The sequence below is a fragment of the Balaenoptera physalus genome, assembly GCF_965194825.1.
Source record: "Balaenoptera physalus genome assembly, chromosome: 15".
NCBI classification, from domain to species: domain Eukaryota; kingdom Metazoa; phylum Chordata; class Mammalia; order Artiodactyla; family Balaenopteridae; genus Balaenoptera; species Balaenoptera physalus.
The window spans coordinates 45,046,234-45,060,626 of record NC_138894.1 but is presented as its reverse complement, the minus strand read 5'-3'; the positions used below and the strand labels follow the sequence as shown (position 1 = coordinate 45,060,626).

Genomic DNA, 14,393 nt, shown 5'->3' with positions numbered 1-14,393 from the left:
ACACACACACACACACACACACACACACACACACACACAATTTCTCTGTCATGCCAATGACTTCATTGTTTTTGTTTTTGTTTTTTTTACCAAATAGGAAAGGACACACAGTGTCAAAGAATTCCTATTCCTATTTGAATTCCTAAAGACTCAAGGATTCTAAACCTCCTTCACCCCTGTTATAAGCTTGAACACAATGATTCAGCTCTGATTCAGATAGGATGCAAAATATCTGGTGGTTCTTCCTTCCCTCTCTGCCTGCATGATGTGCAGGAACACCTTGCACGTTGGAATTGTAAGCTCTATGAGTTCAGGAACTAGGTCATAAATTATATATATCTGAGCAATGCCAAGCTTAAATATTTACTAGTGTGATTTTATCTACTACCAATCACAGAGACATAAATGTTCCCAGTACCTAATCTCTGTAAGCAGATAATTCCTCTACCTTGCCCATTAAATCCAGAGTCCTCTTTAAGGAGATTTTTCTTTGTGTAGTGTTTGGCTTATGATCTGTCTTTTCTCACTCGAATGTAAGGTCCGTGAGAGCAAAAGTACTGTCTGTTTTGTTCAACTATGGTATCCCCAGAGCTTACAACAGTACCTTGTACTTAGTAAATACTGAGTGCCAAATAATTGAATGGATAAATGATTGAATTACCAAGCCACTGGCTGTGACTTAAAAGTCTTTTGTAAATATTACCCTGAATATCTTACATACATACACACACACATGTGGCTCTTCAGTGACCTTCTCTCCCTTTCTGCTCTTCCCCACCAACTCATCAGAAAAACTAAGTAATCGTTGGCCGTGCATAAGGATCTGTCTGGTTTTCGCTGAATAGAAAATGAAAATGCTTTGCTTTTACAAAACCTTATGTGGGGAACTTGCATCTCAAAAAAGATGTTTGTAATACCAAAGTGTTTTTTGTTTTATTAAATCCAGACTGTTGGGTGGAGTCCCTTAGCTAAAAGTCACTCTCAAGCAAAATGAATTGCTTGTTATTCTCACAAAGAATTTACAGGAAGCAATTTGTAAAGGTTGCCATCAGGCTGAAGTCATTGTTGGCAATAGGAATCTGTATGTCATCAACCTCAAAGCAGTCATTTAACCTGGGTCTGCTAAGAGAAATATCCATAATGCAAGGAAAATTGAATTCTACTGCTTCAGATTACAATCACTTTTGATATTATTCCAATTTGATCATGGAGTTTAAAATATTTGACCTATCAGTCTCTTTCATCCTGCCACTATGTGGAAATATCTACTTTACATGTGCTTAGCACTGGTCCTATCATTACCAGCTATTTCACAAATAATTTTTTAAAAATCTGCTCTTCTATTGGAATGGATTACAGGGAAGCAAGCACTTCAGGATCCGATAGCTCAGAATTTTGTAGTCTCGACCTTGAATAAAAGAATGAACCTTGAATTTTAAAAAAGTCTGCTCTCCTTTCCTCATTGTACATACCAAGTTGCCATAGGCATAGCCAGGAAATGAATATTTTGCCAAAGTGTTCCGGCCCATTCCAGCCGGTAACCTGTCTGCTGGTTAAGTAATAATAGCAACAACAACTAAAAAGTTCTACTCATTTGAAGGATCTGTCCTCCAATCTAGGTGACAAGTGGGAAATAATGTATGGGGGCATCATTATAGCAGAGAGAACACTGGATCCAGGCATGCAGTGAAGATGCTCCCAATTTCTCTTAATGTGTTTATTTTCATCACCCTGGGGAAACAGGGCTAAAGAGATGGAAACACATATATGCATATTATTAGCAAACATTAGACTAGTTCCCCATGTTTCCAGCACCAAATTGGAAAACAAGACGTTGACAAAACCAAAATGATTATTTTTTAGCCTTATCCAAATAATGCCCAATTCGTTTACTGATTCGGCAAAATCGTACTGAATGCTGTGAGCCATCAGCACAAAGTAGACTGAAAACAAAGCAAAACATCTTGCTGCATAGACTCCCCAACTACTAAATGATTTTGAATGAATGTATTCCTTACTATAATCTCAAACAGTCATACACTGATGTTAAAATCCCTCTAGTCAGAGGATCGTCTCAGATGGAAAATACAGCAACCATCAAGTCAAAGTGGTTAAAGATGCTTCACTCCACTGAGTAATTATCCTAGAAAAAGACTGACAAGAAGTATTTGGTCCTCTGTCTCTCTCCTCCTCGAACACAATCATGCCCTTTGTTTAGCAGCTGAGATGGCTTGTTTATAAGCCCTGTCATTCAGCACCCTGATGTCTGGGCCTCCCAGGTTGAACAAGATTTCTTGATTGAGTCAAGCCATTCATTTGCTGACTGACCCTGGCCAGTGTGGCCTGTTGGCTATCACCCTCCCACAGCTGATGCTTATAGTGTGACATGATTTGGCCTGATAGCACTTCCACAGCCCACCTATGGTTGCCATCACTTGCCCATTCCACAGCTGAGTAGACAGCCTCCTGTGTGGTTCTTTTGCATGTGGGCCAAAGAAATTAATTTTCACTCATCATTCTTAGTTGCAGCTGGCTAATTGGACTCTGGGGTCACTTCTTTGTCTTATGCAATTAATCAAAGTCTACTTAGTTAATTATTGCAATATTTGTTCAACAAATAACTAGTGAACATTTACAGTGTGCCCAGCACTGTGCAAGGTGCAAAGGATAAAACAGGCCACACAAGTTCCAGTAGACCAAAAAATTAATGCATGTCTCTAATTTATACCTAGTTTTCCTATTTTTAAGTTGAATAAATGGGTTTTTTCAATTAAGCATGAAACCATGATCCTTTCTTTTGTAATCTCTTCTTTGCTTCAAACTCAAAAATATTATCATCTTTCTAGTGATCTAACATTCACTCACTCTTGTTTATTTGCTTAGTTTTGAGTTTACAGGTATTTAGTTATGTAAGACTTCTGGAATATATTTTGAAGGGTGGTATGAAGTATTTGACCTAAAATAATTTGAATTTCTAATGAATGATTCCCACAGATATGTACTTTCAAATCTTTCCTATTGTTTTGCATTATACCTGGTCATTTTTTAATCCTTATATATAATGGGGCCTATTTCTGAGGTTTCTCTTCTGTTTCACTGACTTATGTTTCTGTTTTGTTTGCTCATTGTCCTTTCTCTTTTTCAGAATGTTTTTGTTATTCTCACCTTTTACTTTTCTAAATGAACATACGACATTCTTTTTAAATCCTAAAGAAATTCCGTTTTTATTTTGATTGGGATTGCATTAAATTTAAAAAGATCATATTAAGAATTGACATCTTTAAAATATTTTGTTCTTCCTAGATGTTATTGCCCGATAAATTTCATTATTTTGTTTATATAGCCAAACACTTCTTATTAAGTCTACTCTTCTTTATATATATTTTATTGCTATTATAAATTGGATCTCTTTTTTAAAACTAGGTTTTTCTAGTTTGTAATTGTTGGTATTCAAGAATCTTAATGGCTTTTCTATATTTTATATTTTATCTGGCCATTTACTATTGTAGTAAGTTTAAAATTTTAGCTGATTCCTTGGACATGTTTTTAGATGCATAATCAATTGTCGTCAAATAGCGATGTTTTGTTTCTTCCATTACGTATTTCTCTTGGATTTGTTCAGTCTCTCTTCTTACATCATCCTGAACTCCCCAAACAATATTAAATCAAAATGATGATAGAGAACACATCTCTAGTAATATCATCTTAAATATTTCTCCTCATACCTTAAGCTAATCAGCATCACTGAGTGGGGGAAGAGGAACGGCAGTAAATTTGGGATTAAACATTGCCGTATGGAAAACTTAGCCTTTCATAAATTTAATAACTATGACGGACTTATGCATCTTGGTCTTTTGGCTAAGGTCTAGTAATTATGATATTGTGGTGCTATAATTAAAATGGAATCAAGAACTGGAAATATGATGTTTGTCATGAGTTGAAACTTTATTCTAATGCTCTGGGTTGACATTGCTACAACTATTGCAAAATTATAGTTTGAACATCAGGTTTCCTCCAAAAATAGTATTTCATGCTGATTTAAAAGGCTATGTAGCTACTAAGGAATAAATTATGATTTTGAATAATAATACCAAGAATGTTCATTCTTCCATTGTACTACACTCCTAGAAAATCTTCTGGAAGTCAAAATTATGTAAGAGAAGCCGAGTTTTTCCATAGAAATAATGGTATAATAAATCCAGAATTGAATTCAAAACGAAGGGTCACATATCCAAATTTTCTTAGCAATGATTACAAACACCATATTAAATAAAATGTAAAGGTTATATAATATAAAGCTTTGTTGAGTTTATCTATAACTTGTTAATTTATTGACTAGGGCAATTCAGTTACCCATCATGTGCCTTTATATTTCCTAGAGTATCATCATGTTCTGTAAATATTTTTTGGTCTTTTCTTCCTATTTCATTTTAATTTTTTAAAAAAAATTGAAGTAAAATTGGTATATAACATTATATGTTTTAGGTATACAACATTATAATTTGACATCTGTGTACACTGTGACCACCACCAAAGGTCTAGTTACCATCCTTCACCAGACAGTTGATCCCCTTCACCCATGTCATCCACCCCCCAACCCCCTTCCCCTCCAATAACCACCAATCTGTTTTCTGCATCTATGAGTTTGTTTTGTTTTGTTTTGTTTTAGATTCCACATAAAAGTGAAATCATACAGTATTTTTATTTCTCTGACTTATTTCACTTAACATAATATCCTCAAGGTTGGATATCCATGTTGTTGCAAATGGCAAGATCTCATTCTTTTTTATGACTGAGTAGTATTCCATTGTCTATCTATATACCATATCTTCTTTATCCATTCATCCATCAGTGGGCACTTAAGTTGCTTCCATATCTTGGCTATTATAAATAATGCTGCAATGAACGTAGGGGTGCACATATTTTTTCAAATTAGTATTTTTGTGTTCTTTGGGAAAATACCCAGAACTGGAATAGCTCAATCATATGGTAGTTCTATTCTTAATTTTTTGAGGGATCTCCATACTGTTTTCCATAGTAGCTGCACTAATTTACATTCCCACCAACAGTGCATAAGCGTTCCCTTTTCTCCACATCCTCACCAACACTGTTATTTCCTGTCTTTTTGATAACTGCCATTCTAACAGGTGTGAGGTGGCATCTCATTGTGGTTTTGATCTGTATTTCCCTAATAATTTGTGATGTTGAATATCTTGTCATATGCCTGTTGGCTATCTATATGTCTTCTTTGGAAAAATGTCTATTCACAACTTTTGCTCATTTAAAAAATTGGGTAGTTTGGTTTTTGGTTGTTGAGATTTCTTCCTATTTTAAACAAAGTAAATTAAAAGGTGAATTAAGGTCATAAATTGCAGAAAGGCTTGTTTGGAGTGTTGGTTTAGAGAAAGAATTTGGAGCAGAGGTTTTGGAGTGAGGCATACTTGGGCACAAAGCCTGCTTCTGCCTATCATTCATTTAAAAATATTTAGTGAGTTCTAGGTGCCACAGATCCCACAGTGAATGAAACAGACAACATCCCCAATCTCATGGATTTTACATTTTAGTACCACTCGCTGGTCATGACATAAGACATTTTTTTAAACATCTTTAGGGTTCAACTTCCTCATTCATAAAGTAAGAATAACAGCACCTACCTTAAAGGGTCATTTTTAAAATTAAATTATGTAATGTCTGTAATGCACCTAGCACATGTAAGAACTGGTAGCTGATTTTCATATTTTAAACATCTGCTTTTGAAAAGAATTGTAAGAAATAAAAACGTAAAAAAGGAGAACGTTGAAATCATCCACAATCTTATCATCTAGAGATAACCATTATTACCATTTTAATATATGCTTCCAGGGTTATCTATGCATATATTTCTTTCTAAAAAGAGCATCTATAACACATACTTTTATTTTGAGATCAATTTTGCCCAATTGCCCCCCAAAAAGGCTGAACTGTGTACTCCCACCAGTCGTATGTGGTAGTTCTGTCTCTTTCTGGGGAGATTTTACATCAACTGAAAACTTTTTGAGAGAATGCTGCTCTCATTAGGTCATGCAAATTTTTCTATAGCTATCAACTATAACTTCCAAATAAAAAAATAAGACCACTAGGTGCATGTCATAATTATAAATCTTTCGGCTGCTAAGAACCCACTTAAGGTATTTCAAAAGCAGAGTATCTTCTAAAGCTATGTGTGAATGGGAACCTGAGCTAGAGTCAGAAAGCCATCAGGTCCCCCAAGTAGTTACTCCTTCTGCCTGCCTCTCAGGAACATCATCAACAAACTCACGGCATCTCTGCTTCTCTCTGTGCATCAGCTGACGCCACCCTCCAGAGGCTGGCTTCCAGCTTGCACATGGCCCATAGTGGTCATGTCGTGACCTTTCAGTCCAGCTCTTATGGTTGTTTACCCTCACTTCAGCTTTTTAATTCCAAGTTCCTGAATAAGGAGTATAACTGACCCAGCTCATCTTCTTTTGAACCAGTAAATCCAAAGCAGAGGTCACTGAACAGCCTATGGATGGGTGCTTTGGGTACCTCCTTTGTCTGATTAGCTATAGCAAGGGGGCAGGATCATGTCGTGTAGAGTATGACCATTAGACCATAAGGGGTGTGAGCAGGGAAGGGTATATGACAAGGTAGCCATATTTGGAATATTCTAAACAGGGATCTTTGTCAGATGTAAAGAGAAGTCTACTAGGTATAATTTTGATGGTCTAATACTTGGAAGTAATTTTAATGGTTTATGGAGGCAATGGTTTGGAATATTTGAAATTTGAACTGTCCCCTCAAATTTAGAGCTGTATAGTCACCATTTCTAGAGTAAGCAAGGTACACTAGAAAAAAACATAGGATCTGAAATCAGATTATTTTATAGTACTTTATAGCACATATTTTTAGAATATTACCTAGAATAAGACTTAAAGATCAGGTTGCCTATCATTCTGCTGCCTTGAAAATAGATTTTTTTTGCTTTCTTGAACTACACATTTCATCAACAGTAAGAGCTTTCCCTTGCAATATGATGTTATGCAGAATACACCTGCCTTTTAAACATATGAACTAATCCTGACCAGTGGAGGTGACTTCTCATCTTTTGATCTTGTTTATCATACTGGGACATCACTGTATCAAGAAGCCTCAAAGTTTGGGTTTAAATAATGGCTGAAATCAAAGTCACATAGCCTTGAGTGTAATCCTGTATCTACAAAATCAAATGTCCTCTCACCTAAGACCCAGTTCTGATTTTTGTCTTACGAAAATGAATTGGTAGGAGAAAATATTTGCAAAGCACCTATCTGACAAAACCTTACATTTGGAATACGTAGTTTTAAAAAAAAATCCTCAAAACTCAACAGTGAAAAAGAAACAATCCAATTATAAAATGGGCAAAAGACATGGAGAGATTTCACAGAAGATAATGTATAGATGGAAAATAATGATATGAAAAGATGTTCAGCATCATTAGTCATTAGGGAAATACAAGTTAAAACAACAATGAGACATTACTACACAAGTGTTTGTGAGGATGCAGAGAAACTGGATCTGTCATGCATTGCAGGTGGGAATGTAAAATGGTACAGCCACTCTGGAAAACAGTTTGGTATTTTCTTGCAAAGCTAAACATGCAACTCAGCAATCAACTCTTGGACATTTATCACAGAAAAATTAAAATATATGTTTATGTAAAACCCATACAGTGATACTCATTGCAGCTTTATTCCTACTAGCAAAATACTGGAAACAGCCCAGATGCCCTTCAGTAGGTGAATGGTTGAACAAACTCTACATCCACACAATGGAATACTACTCAGCAGTAAAAAGGAATGAACTACTGATAAATGAAACACCCTGGATGCACCTCAAGGACATTATGCTTAGTGAAAAAAAATCAATCTTAAATGTTAAATGCAGTAAGATTCCATTTATATCACATTTTTGAGAAAACAAAACTACAGAGATTGAGAAGAGGTTCATGGTAGCCAGATGACAAGGAGGGGATGAGGTGGTGAGTGCTAATTCGCAGTGGTAGCAGGAGGGAATTCTTTTGCAATAATGTGACAGCTGAATCCTGATTGTAGTGGTGGTTACATGAATCTATACATGAGATTAAACTGTATAAAATTATACACACACACACAAATAAATGCTGGTTAAAAAAGGTTAGAACTGAGTAACATACCAACTGGGATTGGTATGTTAACAGTAATGTACCAATGCCAATTTCCAAGTTTTGATTATATACTATAGCTGTAAGATGATACCATGAAGGGTACGTGGGACTCTTTATACCACCGTTGAACTTCCTGTGAATCTATAATTATTTCAAAACAAAAAGTTTAAAAATTGAATTGTAATCAATACTAAGGCTCTGATATTTTTTTCATCAGCTATTTTAAAGGGTATAAAGAATTGGACTTATCAGGCAAAGATGCTGATGTTGTTATTTAAAAAAACAATCTTATCCAAAAGGAGTATTATCTTTTAAGGTAGTCATCTTGGAAGTTGGACCACTTATACAAATGTTTTGGGCAGATTGCAGATAAAATGTTTTAGAAATCCTCCTTTGTAACTGCCTGTAGAGATCACCACCAGTCATAAGCAAGTATGAAACCTGTTACTTTATAGGACACTCTCTTGTCCCATTTTCTTCCCATCTCTATTATTTCATCTTAGTTCTACACGTTCCTCAAATAAAGATAAGCTTATTTGGCACAGATGGGACACCTGTAAGAAAAGGGAAAATAGGGTCCATCATCAGTTTATTTGAATCCAAAGAAAGTCTTTCCTTTGTTTCAGTTACTGGAAATTCATGCTGTGAACTTGTCAAGTATGAAATATTGTCCCATGTGACGGAGGACTGTGAATGTTAATGCCTTTCATTGTTGCCAAGGTATGGGACATTTGAAAGAACTTGAAGCAACATTTGTTTATCTTAAAGCAGTTGAATAGCTAAGTCAAGGAAACATTTAATTTTTTTACCTACTGCGATGGCTATAATTTTTATTTTATTTAGATTTTATTTATTTTTTATTGAAGTATATTTGACTTAATATTTGATTTGTTTTGTTTTGTTTTGTTTTTTAATGGCTGTGTTGGGTCTTCGTTTCTGTGCGAGGGCTTTCTCTAGTTGTGGCAAGCGGGGGCCACTCTTCATCGCAGTGCGCGGGCCTCTCGCTCTCGCGGCCTCTGTTATTGCGGAGCACAGGCTCCAGACGCGCAGGCTCAGTAATTGTGGCTCACGGGCCCAGTTGCTCCGCGGCATGTGGGATCTTCCCAGACCAGGGCTCGAACCCGTGTCCCCTGCATTAGCAGGCAGATTCTCAACCACTGCGCCACCAGGGAAGCCCTGATTTGTTTTTAATTGAAGTTTTCATGACTCTTGGTCTTTGGAAATTAAATGCCTCTAAGAGATGCAACGTGAGAATCTCCATCGTGGCTCACAAGATTGTATTTTCTTACTGATGTGAGACACCAGAAGGTGAGGAAATTGAACTTAAATCTGGGAAAGAAAAAACAAATGCATCACTTATTTGTTCAGGAAGTACAGGTATTAAGATTCAAACTGACCATGTGGATTTTGCAAGATATTACCCGAAGCTCTCATTTATTTTACGTTGAAGAGCTGTCTTTGGCTCAGTGGAATCACAGAGTTTGAAACACTATATTACTATGCAGTAGAAATAAAGTCACAATTACAAAAGGGATTCATAAATTTTGATGAACATGGCTCATGCTGTTTCTTCAATTGCCCTTAGATTACAGACTCTGAATTAATAAATCTTCTCTAGCCAAGTTGCTCAGTTTTAAGAAAAACTTGTTGAACTGAAAGCAATGCCCAATCTCTGCTATTTTAGAGGCATTGTACTAAATTTTATGGCTATGTAGTCAATTCTGGCTATTGTTTGGATCTACCTAGTTGTGCAAAAGTATATCCACTTTTAAAGAAACTACTGATATAAAGGGAAAAAGTCACCTAATTTGGTCTTAAACCGGAGTCCAAATTGAGACCAAATTTATTTGCAGGCTAGGTCTGTAGCTTATGCCTGTGTGCTTCTGGAGTTAAGTGATTATTCAGCTTTAAATCTGTACTTGTATTACAGGTCAAAACTGCTTTCTCCTTCCTTCTCCCCCTCTTCCTCATCTTCCTCCTTCATTTTTCCTTCTTCTCCTTCTTCTCCTCTTCCTCCTCCAAGTAAGCTGAGAGTGAGGAGTAGATTTCCTGGAGTGAAAAGGTAGATGATAATCTGAATGAGCTCCAGAAGTAAGGCACCAGTGTCTGTGGGGTGGTCCATTTGTGTGGGTAGGCCCAGATCCAAAACAGAATGCACGAATATTTGAATGCTCCACTATTGTTTTGTTCTAGAAAATATGCAGGTTTGGGTCTAGTGTCAATTAAATCCCTAAATTTTGTGATTGTTTTTTCAATTCACACAGGTGCATAAAAATGGAGTTGGGGATCAAATTCCTTCTTGTTTAGGATTTAAGGGAGTCACAGTTTATTTCTATTCTACCCAGCTTTAAATTGTAAATTTCTATGAAATATGTTTTGTACAATTGATTGTCTCTTATATCCCTTTGTACATGTTCATTTAATTTTTACCATTTTATTGTAACTCAATTAATATAGAATTATTTGTGGATCTCATATACATATATAAATAATTTGTAAAGTAGAAAAAGTAAAAAACTCCAACCACTCACATATTCCCCCAAACCCTTTCCATACCCATCCCCAAGAAGTAAACACAGTCAAACTTCTGATATCTTTCCAGACATTTTTGAAGAAAATTCAAGAACACATTTGTTTTCACAAAAATGAAATCATACACTGCATATTGTTACATAATTTTCACTTAATAATTCATCAGACTTAATGGAAAAGAATATAAAAAAGAATGTATACATATGTATAACTGGATCACTTTGCTGTACAGCAGAAGCTAACACGACATTGTAAATCAACTGTACTTCAATTAAAATATATAATTTATCAGACTTACCTCTAATTTTTAAATGGCTACAGAGGCTTCCATTTTATGACTATTTCAGTATCCATTCAACCATTCTATTACTGTTGACATTAGGTTGTCTCATATTTTTAGCTATTAGAAATAATTTTCCCTATATATATCCTTGCACACTTGTGCAAGTATTCCTATAGAATGTAAATCTGAAAGTATGAGTTAAAAATATTTTTAATTTTGATAGTTATTGTCATATTGTGATGATATTTACTGACAGTTATTTGTCACTCTAAATAGGTTGTCACAACTCACCCTACACCAAAAGAAGGTGAATTTTCTTTTCCCTATACCCTAGACAACCCTGGACTTCATCACTATGTTTAATTTTTTGTAATTTTGGTGAACAAAAATGGGATCTCATTTTTTTATTATTATGTAAGTTTCAGGTGTACAGCATTAGAATTCTACATCTGTATACACTACAAAATGATCACCACCACAAGTCTAGTTACCATTCTTCACCAGACCATTGACCCCCTTCACCCATTTCTCCTACCCCTTAGCCAACTTCCCTCCAGTAACCAGCAATCTGTTCTCTATATCTATGAGTTTGTTTTTTGTTTTATTTTGCTTTTTTAGATTCCAGATATGAGTGAAATCATACTGTATTTGTTGGTCTCCATCTGACTTATTTCACTTAGTGTAATACCTTCAAGGTCCATCCATGTTGTCACATATGGAAAGATCTCATTCTTTTTTAATGGCTGTGTAGCATTCCACTGTATATATGTGTACCATATATTCTTTATCCATCATGAATACAACCAACCTAAGTTGTTTCCACATCTTGGTTATTGTAAATAATGCTGCAATGAACATAGGGGTGCACATATCTTTTCAAATTAGTGTTTTTGTATTCTTTGGAAAAATACCCAGAATTGGAATAGCTCAATCATATGGTAGTTCTATTCTTAATTTTTTGAGGGATCTCCATACTGTTTTCCATAGTAGCTCTACCAATTTAATGTTCCCAACAGTACACAAGGCTTCCCTTTTCTCCACATCCTCTCCAACACTGTTATTGATATTTCTTGTCTTTTTGATAATCACCATTCTAACAGGTGTGAGGTGGTATCTTGTGTTTTGATCTGCATTTCCCTAATAATTAGTGATGTTGAACATCTTTTCATGTGCCTGTTGGCCATCTGCACGTCTTCTTTGGAAAATGCCTATTCAGAGCCTCTGCCCATTTTTTAATCAGGTCGTTTGTGGCATCTCATTTTGAATTTGTATTTTCCTAATTGCCAGTGAAGTTGAACATCTTTTCATATGTTTATTATGTATTAGTATTTTGTTCTTTTGTGGACTACGTGTTCATATTTTTTGCCTTATTGGGTGTTTGCCTTTTGTTTTTTTATTTATTTATATGAGTTGTTTTTATACTAGGGATATTAATACTTTCTCTGTTAAAAATGTCTTATACAGAAATTTTACATTTTTGTGCAGTAATCTGTCCTTCCTTTCCTTTGTGGCTTCTGAGTTTTGTGTCTTAGAAAGATCTTTCCCCAAGATTATAAAAATATTTCCTGTATTCTAGAGCTTTTGCCATTTTACATTTTGCTTATTAATCCCTCTGGAATTTAGTTTTTAAAATGTGTGATATGAAGAGAACTCTAATTTTTTTTGCTAAATGGACAGCCAGTTGACCCCAAACTATTTATTGATTAGGCCAGTCTTTCCACAATGGTTTGAAATGACATATTTTTTATACACTAAATTTCAAATTTATATGGATTTGTTTCTGAATCCTTTTTAGTCAACTGATCTATTTCTATTCCAATATTACACTATTTTAATCACTATAGCTTTAGGTTTTCCGCTTTCATCACTTTAAATATGTCCTGCTACTCCCTTCTGGCTTGCAGAGTTTCTGCTGAAAGATCAGCTGTTAACCTTATGGGGATTCCCTTGTATGTTATTTGTTGCTTTTCCCTTGCTGCTTTTAATATTTTTTCTTTGTATTTAATTTTTGATAGTTTGATTAATATGTGTGTTGGTGTGTTTCTCCTTGGATTTATCCTGTATGGGACTCTCTGTGCTACCTGAACTTGATTGACTATTTCCTTACCTATATTAGGGAAGTTTTCAACTATAATCTCTTCAAATATTTTCTCAGTCCCTTTTTTTTCTCTTCTTCTTCTGGGACCCCTGTAATTCAAATGTTGGTGCGTTTAATGTTGTCCCAGAGGTCTCCGAGATTGTCCTCAATTCTTTTCATTCTTTTTTCTTTATTCTGCTCTGTGGTAGTTATTTCCACTATTTTATCTTCCAGGTCACTTATCCATTCTTCTGCTTCACTTATTCTGCTATTGATTCCTTCTAGAGAATTTTTAATTTCATTTATTTTGTTGTTCATCATTGTTTGTTTTCTCTTTAGTCCTTCTACGTCCTTGTTAAATGTTTCTTGTACTTTCTCCATTCTATTTCCAAGATTTTGTATCATCTTTACTATCATTACTCTGAATTCTTTTTCAAGTAGACTGCCTATTTCCTCTTCATTTGTTTGGTCTGGCGGGTTTTTACCTTACTCCTTCATCTGCTGTGTATTTCTCTGTCTTCTCATTTTGCTTAGCTTACTGTGTTTGTGGTCTCCATTTCACAGGCTGCAGGTTTGTAGTTCCCGTTGTTTTTGGTGTCTGCTCCTAGTGGGTAAGGTTGGTTCAGTGGGTTGTGTAGGCTTCCTGGTGGAGGGGACTGGTGCCTGTGTTCTGGTGGATGAGGCTGGATCTTGTCTTTCTGGTGGGCAGGACCATGACCAGCGGTGTGTTTTGGGGTGTCTGTGAACTTATTATGATTTTAGGCAGCCTCTCTGCTAATGGGTGGGGTTGTGTTCCTGTCTTGCTAGTTGTTAGGCATAGGGTGTGGAGCTGGGTCTTCACATTGAGATGGAGATCCTCTGGGAGAGCTTTCACCATTTGATATTATGTGGGGCCGGGAGGTCCCTGGTAGACCAATGTCCTGAACTTAACTCTCCCATCTCAGAGGCTCAGGCCTGACATGCAGCCAGAGCACCAAGACCCTGTCAGCCACACGGCTCAGAAGTAAAGTGAGAAAAGAAAGAAAGAAAGAAAAAGAAAGAAAGAAAGAAAGAAAGACAGAAAGAAAGAAAGAAAGAAAGAAAGAAAGAAAGAAAGAAAGAAAGAAAGAAAGAAAGAAAGAAAGAAAGAAAGAAAGAAAGAAAGAAGGAAGGAAGGAAGGAAAGAAAAAGAGAGAGAAGAAAGTTATTAAAATAGAAAAAAATATTAAAAATAAAAAAATAAAAAAGTAATAAAAAAAAAAAGAAGAGAGAAAGAAACGAGAGTAACCAAACCAAAAAAAAAAAAAATCCTCCAATGATAACAAGGGCTTAAAACTATA

The 14,393-nt window shown here is 35.6% G+C and overlaps 2 long non-coding RNA genes across 2 annotated transcripts in view; one reads left to right on the top strand and one right to left on the bottom strand.

Annotated features, from left to right (window-relative positions):
- LOC309643728 overlaps positions 1–14,393 on the top strand; it is a 106,299-nt gene that overhangs the window by 74,027 nt on the left and 17,879 nt on the right. The window lies entirely within an intron of this gene.
- Positions 1–14,393, bottom strand: part of LOC309643717 — a 34,905-nt gene that overhangs the window by 19,650 nt on the left and 862 nt on the right. The window contains exon 2 of the long non-coding RNA XR_014254024.1: positions 1–14,393. This exon is cut by the window's left edge and continues 19,650 nt beyond it. This is a non-coding gene — a long non-coding RNA (uncharacterized lncRNA).